This window comes from Hevea brasiliensis, chromosome 17, assembly GCF_030052815.1.
Source record: "Hevea brasiliensis isolate MT/VB/25A 57/8 chromosome 17, ASM3005281v1, whole genome shotgun sequence".
Taxonomy (NCBI): Eukaryota; Viridiplantae; Streptophyta; class Magnoliopsida; order Malpighiales; family Euphorbiaceae; genus Hevea; species Hevea brasiliensis.
In genome coordinates, this window is record NC_079509.1 from 49,481,737 (window position 1) to 49,490,983 (window position 9,247).

The 9,247-nt window shown below is 35.2% G+C and overlaps 1 non-coding gene across 1 annotated transcript; it reads left to right on the plus strand.

Annotated features, from left to right (window-relative positions):
• Positions 1–2,210: 2,210 nt before the first annotated feature.
• On the plus strand, positions 2,211–2,317 carry LOC131175623 (small nucleolar RNA R71). Its single transcript, XR_009145818.1, has one exon. It is a non-coding gene; the product is annotated as a small nucleolar RNA R71 (small nucleolar RNA).
• The last annotated feature ends 6,930 nt before the right edge of the window (positions 2,318–9,247 follow it).

Consider the following 9,247-nt stretch of genomic DNA (forward strand, 5'->3'; position numbering starts at 1 on the left):
TGGCAGTGGGAAGTGGTCCTTCCTTATTGTTGAATTTAGCTTGTGGTAGTCTATGCATATTCGCCATCCACTCTGAATCCTTATTGGAACCAGTTCATTATCTTGATTTGCTACCACAGTGACTCCTGATTTTTTGGCACTACCTGGACTGGACTTACCCATTTGTTGTCTGAAATTGGGTAAATAACTCCTGCATCAAGTAGCTTTAAAATCTCCTTCTTAACAACCTCCATCATCTGTGGGTTCAACCTCCTTTGAGCTTCTCTACTTGGTTTAGCCTCATCCTCTAGTAAAATCTTATGCATGCACACTGATGGACTTATACCTTTGATGTCAGCTATTGTCCATCCAATTGCTTCCTTGTGTACCCTCAGAACCCTAGTCAATCTTTCTTCTTGAATCTTTGTCAAATTGCTTGAGATGATAACTGGAAGTGTCTCATTGTCTCCCAAGTAAACATATTTCAAATGCTCAGGTAAAGGCTTGAGTTCAAGAATTGGTGCCTGCACCACAGAAGGTAATAATTTTGTGTGAGATACAGGTTAGTCAATCTTTGATACTCCATACCTTTTTGGAACAGGAGGTAATGACTGCAATGCCATTACTGCATCTTGAACCTCTACACTTAATGGCTCATTAGTACTAATTTCTTGAATTCCTTGACTAATCACCACTTCTAACTCATCCTCTATGCTTAACCCAAAAACATCATGCACAAATGTACCAACAACATTAATAGAAAAAACATAATGGTCATCAGTAGGATACTTTATGGCATCAAAGATATTAAATTTGACAGTCTCTCCATCAAACTCTATAGTTAAGGTACCATCACCCACATTAATTTTTGTCTTGGCAGTTTTTAGGAAAGGTCTTCCAAATAAAATCAAAGCTGACTTTGATGTGGAAACACTATCCTCCATATCCAGAATGTAAAAATTTGCAGGAAAAATCAATTCTCTAACTTGCACTAACACATCCTCAACTACTCACAATAGGTAAGCATTAGAACGATCAGCTAACTGAATAATGACAATGGTTTCTTTCAAAGGACCCAAATTCAAAGTTTGGAAAACTGACTTTGACATAACATTAATAGATGCTCCTAAATCTGCCATTGCAGGTTTAAATTTAGAATCACCTATTCTGCAGCGAATAGAAAATGAACCTGGACCCTTACACTTAGGGGGTAATTTTTGCTGAATTAATGCCGACACATTTTCCCCCACACTGATCTTCTCATTATTCCTCAACTTGTGCTTTATAGTGCATAGTTCCTTAAGGAATTTAGCATACTTGGGAACTTGTTTGATCGCATCAAATAAAGGTATATTCACCTCCACCTTTATGAAGGTCTCCAAAATTTCTTTCTCTTGTTCTTCGTTCTTAGTCTTAGCCAACCTGCAGGGAAATGGAGGAAGAACATAATTATTAACCTTATTTAGTTTAGGTTCAGTGTTTACCTCAATTTCAGGAACTTCAGACTCTTTTGCTCTTTGCTTCTTCTTTTTCATTGGCTCATGTGGAGTCTGGTTATCAACTTCTTTCCCACTCCACAACACTATAGCACTCGCATTTTCTCTAGGATTCATGACTGTTTATGATGGAAGCTTTCCAGAACCTTGAGCTTCAAGGTTACTCACAAATGAGGCTAACTGACCAATCTGCCTCTCTATGTTTTGAATGCTATTTTTGGTCTCCTATTAAAACTATTGTGTATTGCTGCTGGTATCACTTTTGCACAGGTTGATTCCCACAACTTAGATTAGGATGATCTCGCCATCCTGCATTATAAGTATTGGAAAAGGGATCATACCTGTTTGTGGTGTCCATAATTTCCTACTACATTAACATGTTGCATTGATTCATCCTCTTATAATGCAGAACACATGTCAGTAACATGACCCGAACCCGAACAAATTCCACATACCTTAACAGTTTGCATATTCCCTACAGCCAATTGCCTCACCAAAGAAGTTAAATCAGAAATCTATTTCTCAAGGTTAGATGTACTTACCTCATTAACCTTCTAAGGTGTGTGATCCATTCTCATTCCAAACTGTTGAGAATTTGCTGCCATGTTAGCAATCAGCCTCCTTGCTTCTTTTGGTGTCTTATCAACCAAAGCTTCTCCACTAGCAGCATCTATCATACTGCGGTCCATTGGTAGAAGTCCCTCATAGAAATACTAAATCAAGAGCTGTTCACTTATTTGATGATGGGGACAACTTGTACACAACTTCTTAAATCTCTCCCAATACTTATACAAACTCTCTCCATTGTACTATCGGATGCCACAAATTTCTTTTCTTATGTTGGCAGCACTAGAAGCAGGAAAATACTTCTCCAGAAATATCTGCTTCATCCCATTCCATGAGTTGACAGATCCAGAAAGAAGGTAATACAACCAATCCTTAGCTATGCCTTCCAATGAGAAAGGAAAAACTCCAAGCTTGATTTGATCCTCTAAAACTCCTTGAGGTTTCATGCTGGAACACACAACATGAAATTCCTTTAAATACTTATGTGGATCCTCACCTGCAAGACCATAAAACTTAGGTAACAAATGGATTAGTCTAGATTTCCACTCAAAAGCAACATTTAAAGCAGGGTATTGAATACACAAAGGCTATTGGTTTAGATCAGGAGCAGCCAATTCTTTCAAAGTCCTAGAGGCCATGGTTTCATTTTCAGAATTTGAATCCAAATCGAAATCCGAACTTAACTCCCTTAGAGATTGGACTCCTTCAGATATACTCAGAATCTGTTTAGCCTACTTAGCCAATTTTCTCAACCGTTAAGCTGTTTTTTCTACTTCTGGGTCAAAGATCAACTCACTAGATTTAGAAGTTCTTGTCATAAACAAAAAGAAATCAAAGTAAAAACAGAGAAATACCTCAAAACCCTAGAAAATGATAGAATTTGGCCTCAAGAAGGTGGGGCCAATGTATCCTATAGATTAATTGTTCTTGATAAGAACATTATTTCCTTCAAAATAGGTATCGGCCGCCCTCCTAATTAAACAAAAAATCTGCCGATAAATTGTAACAGCATAATTTTTTTTTTTTGAAATCCTAAAAATAGCAACACTTCATAAACAAAAGTTATAACAGAATATCCTAAAACTAAAAACACGAAATCCAATAAATTTCAGTCCCCGACAACGGTGCAAAAATTCTTGATAGCTGTCGAATCCACCAGAAATTAAGTTAACTGAAATTACCAGTTATGAAATATTTTCTATAGTAAGTGCTAAATCCAAGTCGAACCCTAGAGACTGAATTATTAAATTTCGTGCACTAGTGAAATGGAAAAAGAAACAAAGGTTGGGGGGAGGGGGGGTAATTCGCAATTCAAAGAAGAAATCAAAAATAAAAAATTAAGATCTAAAATTAAATTGAAAACTCTCAAATTAAACAAACTTCAGTCCAAGGTAATTCGCATTCCAATGCATTGATTCGATCATAGACAAAAGAATACAATTATCTCTCATTGAATACGTAATGTAGATTTACCAAAAACAACGAGGTAAAATCCCTAACTTCCCTATACTCATCAATTTGAGCCCAGCACTATTGTTGACTCTAATTATTAATTGACTCATCAAATTAATAACTGCTTTAAGAATTGGAAGTAATTAAGCTGAACAACAATTTATAAAGCATAAATCATTTAATTCACCCTATTGTTTCCTTAGGTTATTATCGAAAACTCGTCTCACAAATCACGCAAAACAACTTGAATCCCTTGAACTGAATTAAAAACTTAGCCACTCATGCTTATGGCTTACAGAAAATTAAAGAAGAAAATTGAAGAAATCTAGAATATATTTCGAATGAAGGTGTTGGAGGCCTCCTATATCGGCTGCTGCCTCTTCCATTTATAATAAATGGCCTAGGGTTAGGTTTTTAGAGTCCCTGAGGTGTTAGGAATCTTTCTCTCTGTCAAAAACTGCAACTGGAGCAAAATCAGGAAACTGATTGTCGACGGATACACGACCCGTGTATCAATACACGGCCCAAGGCCGTGTAACTTACTGGAGCTGAATGGGTATGTCTTGCATTGGCATAGAAAGTTAGACGGGTCTCTAGGATTTACACGAGTCAAGTTACACAGCTCGTGTATTTTGTTTCTTCCTCGGTTCTCTGGATTTCTTCTAGCAGAATGTTACATGGGTCTCTGGTTGTGCTTACACGAGCCATGTACTTTGTATCAATAACGCTTCTCAATCCTTTGACCTTTCTAAGCTTCCTTCCACACTTCTATGCTTTGGAACTTACCAAAACCCTGAAAAATACAGCAAGAGTCAAATTAATGCCAATGCTAAAAATTTCTCCATTTAACACAATTATTCCAACAACTATCTAAAAATATGCCTAAATGATAAATGTACTTTAATCAACTGAATTATGCATAAAAACAAACTAGAAACATTAAATGTGATGGAAGTAAAATTAATAAATTATGCACTTATCAATTACACCTACATCTAATAGTTTTAAAATTTCTTTCTTAACTACTTTTTTCATGTTTGAGTTAAGGCTCCTCTGGTGCTCTATGGTGGGTTTACTATTCTCTTCCATAGGTATCCTATGGATATAAATGGAAGAGCTAATCCCTTTTAGGCCCTCTATTTTATACCCAATACTCTTCCAATGGGTTCTAAGTTTCCTCAGTAGTTTTTCTTCCTCTTGCTCAATTAGACTAGCATTAATTATCACAGGATAAGTTGAGTTTGAATAAAGAAATGCATACTTGAGAGTGGAAGGAAGAGGTTTGAGTTCTACCTATTGCGTAACCTCCTTTTCATTGGATGTTGACATAGTTAGAGTTTGCTTCAACATCCCTATTTGATGTGCTTGAGCAAATCGCAGAAGTGGGCTAGCTTCAAGTGATTATGCAACTGCTACAATTTCTTTATTTTCATCCTTTGTAGTACCATTATGCATAATACAAGCTTCTAAAGGGTTTTCTGGGTCACACGTTACCCTTCTGTAAGGCATAACATGATCCTGTAGTATACTTAATGAATTACCGAACTTCGCCTACCGATAACCCATTAAATATACTACAAGGGATTTTAAACCAATTCAATTCTTTTTAAAGTGTAAAGTGATATTGAATCATTATTAAAAAGTCTTTAAGTGAGTTTGTATCATGAGTTAAAAATTTTCATTAATTTGACATTTCAAAAATTTGAAAAAAATTCGGCAGAGTGCCGGCTATAATTTGAGAAAACAATTCTTCAAAACCTGTTAAAAATACTCCCAATATGTATACAATATCCACAACTGCATTTAAATCAACAATCCAAACTCAATCAGCACATTTTCAACAAACCTCAATATCATTTAACTCAATTCAATCTACATATGAAATTCTCAATTCCAAAGAAAAGAAAACAAAATTAATATTAATACAAATTTTATTGTACAACTGCTCATTATATTCTACAAATACATGTGAACAACTAGTTTACATCAAAAGAAATTTACAAGGGTATAAAATATTATAACAGTACAAAATCCAAAAATACTTTAATTGCAACTAGGAGCAGCTCACTCTACTGCTTTATCTTTCACCCTATCTGCGACAGCAAGAAAAAGCCATCACTGAATAATTTACTCAGTGGTGCACAATAATAAACTTTTAAAGTCATTAGAAATATAATCATTCATCAACAAACAGAAATTTGAAAATTTTCACAATCACAGTTCACAAGGCTAATGTCAATAATTTTAATAACACTTTATTGAAATAAATTATAAACCGTAGTGTTGCATTTGAATAACACAACTTAGGTCATGACAAAAAATTTCACGATCAATGCCCTGTTGTACACCACGACAAAGCAATCTCTAAACTCACTAATCCAAATCAATGAGGGAGGTAGCTAGATAACTATATGAGTACTCATCTAATCTCAACCTCAAACTGGCAAGCCAGAGAGGGAGGAACATAATCAATCTCAACCCCATAAATAGAGGAGGAACACAATAATATTGCCATGCCAAGTGTGCTATCAAAATACAATTTAAAATCATATCATTCAAATATTTCATACAAATCACTAATCATTTTTCATTCCAAATTCCTATTTACAAGGTAGATAACACACTATTTTTCAAATAAATTCTCAAGGTCATAATAACCAAAAATTGTTCACAACACTTATTCAAGCAGTTTTTCAAATAGAAACAAAGGATTTTAAGTTTGTTGTGCACAAACCTCTTATGCTTACCTTAAATCAATCCGCTCTACCTTCTTCCTTAGAAGGCTCTTTTCCCACTGAAACACAAAATTAAAGTGTTTCAATACCTATCCAAACCATTTCTAATAATATTTCTAACAATTGAATTTTGCATATTAAATTTACTTATAAAGTCTCCTAAAGTTGAGTTTTTTGTATTTATGGCTATGGGGTTACTATTCACATTACTAGTTATGTAAAATGCTGACATTTTCATAAATAATAGGTATACCAATTTCAAACACATGGTCATACCACATTTTGGGTCACAAATTTGTTGGCATTGGTTGCCAATTATAATTCAAAGCTTCCTAAGAGAAATTCCAAAATTTCAGTTTTTGTCTCCAAGGTTTACTGTTCCATTTGACTAATCTACAGTGGAAATTTGGCTAAACTTTCTTCATAAAAGTTGTTCCTTAATGTCTCTAATTTAATTCTCTTTTTCAATCACTCCATTTAGAGTTTTTTAACTCAAGCTATAGCATTTTTACCATAACTGGCCGGATTTGTCAAATTCCAGAAATTCTGGGTAAATTGTGGTTGTGGCAGTTTTGGTGAGCTAAATTTGGTTAGTAATTTGATTAGGTTATGATTAGAATTTGGGTATCTGTTCTTCATGAAAGTTGTTCTACTATGTCTAAGCTTTCCATGGCCACAAGAATCAGGTCATTTGGACCTCTCTACACAAAGTTATGACCATTTGAACATGTACTATTCATTTGGTCAATTTTGTCTAGAATCAGGGTACCAATTCCGGATTCAAGCCAATTTTAGGTCAACTTGGGGTCATTTTTTGGGCAAGATTTCTACAACAAAAATGTTGCATTATGACCCTAGTTTCATCTCCAATTGGCCTCACACAAATTGGAGCTACAGAATTCAACTTACAGCCTCTGAAATGGATAGAGGTTAGGCTGTCCAAAATTCAGCCATTCCACATTCACACTCATTTCAATTCCATTTATCAAATTGCACTTATAAGCGCACTAATTGACCAAATTCAACATTACCAATGCCAATTAGTCAACAATTTTCAAAAATCTCTAATTCCATTCAAAATCCTAATCACTATGAACCCTAAGTTTCCAATTACCACAATTCATGCAATTCAGGTATACTAATCACTTCTACTTATTCATTTAAGCTTGGATGCACATTTAATTCCATCAATTTCCATCAAACCATAATTCCCATGGCTGGCCGAAAATACTAGGTTTCCCATATAGCATGATCTTCATGCTTATTCATATGAATTTTCTATATACAACTATAGGCCATGCATTTGAAGTTAATTTAAACTAGAAAGAGAAGTCACCTTCATTTGATGATTTCCCACTTTAATTTCCTTCTAGTTTTCCTTGAGTTTCTTCCTCCAATTCTTCAATTCAAGGCTTAACTTGGAGTTTTTTTCTAATTTGGTGGAAGGTTTATGAAGGAAAAGTGAGGAATTAAGCTTAAATGTTGGGTGAAAATGGAAAAAAATGAGAGAGTTAGAGAGAGAAAGTGGGACGGCAATATTAGGGAAGAAGACCAATATTTGCTTTTTGATTTTTATCTTATTTTTATAATATTTATCCCTTAATTTCATAATTTAAAATTATAAATTATTATTTGGTCATGCTTGCATAATGATGATGTCATATTTCACTTAATTTAAATTCCTTTTCTTTTCTTTTTCCTTTCCTTCCATTCACCTCTTCATGCTTTAATTCTTTTTTCAAAATTTTTATTTCTTATATTTTAATGGACATTTAGGCCAATAGTCACCTCTAAGGGTGAATTGACCAATTTTCCCCTTATCGGTCTGATTAATTTTTCTAATTGCACTAGGTTGCTTCCTGAACTCTGATTCAATTATTTGGACTTATTTTCTATTCTTTTCTATGGTTTTTACATTACCATTAGTTTCGCAATTATCCTTAGGCCTAAGGTGTCATAGGGTCCCACACAAAATTAGGATAGCAACTGAGCTCGCAATCACTTCTCAGTTCGGTCACCCATCGCTGAGACCTCGGCTCATTTAACCCATTATACTTTGTTCTTCTTATTTCCATTTTACCTTTATGTGATTGCTATTTATTTTTATTTATGGATTTTCTAGGTGACTTAAATATGGTTCTAAACCCCTGACTGTCCAGACCGACACTTTTCACCGAAACAGTGGGATGTATGGAACTAATGAACATAGGGGTGTTACAATTCTCCCCCCCTTAAAATAAATTTCGTCTCGAAATTTTACCTGGTTTATTCTCTGAACAGCTGTGGGTGTTGCCTTTTCATGTCCTCTTCATGCTCCCAAGTAGCTCTGAGCCTGACTGGTGGTTCCATAGCACCTTCACTAGTGGTATCTGCTTGTTCCTTAGCTGCTTTACCTCATATGCCAAGATCTCTATAGGCTCTTCCTCATAAGTGAGGTCTGGATTCACCTCAATCTCTTCTACTGGTAGAATATGAGAGCGGTTTAATTGATACCTCCTTAACATAGATACATGGAAGACATTATGTATCTTTTCCAATTCTGGAGGCAATGGCAATCTGTATACTAAAGGACCCACTCTCTCCAGAACCTCATACGGTCCAATGAAGCGAGGACTTAGCTTCCTCTTTCTACCAGATCTCATAATCCTCTTCTAAGGGGAAACCTTGAGGAATACCTTGTCACCCACCGCATACTCAATATCTCTTCTTTTCATATCAATGTAGGACTTCTGACGATCTGATGTAGCCTTGAGCTTGTGTCTGATAAGCTTAATCTTTTCTTCTGTCTGTTGAACAATTTCTGAGCCAATCAGTTTCCTTTCACCCACTTCATCCCAACATAAAGGAGTTCTACACTTCCGGCCATACAAAGCTTCATATGGAGGCATCCCAATGCTTGATTGATAGCTGTTGTTATAGGAAAATTCAATCAAAGGCAAGTGTGTGTCCCAACTACCTTCAAATTCAATCACATAAGCCCATAGCATATATCCTCCAAGATTTGAATCACCCTCTCAG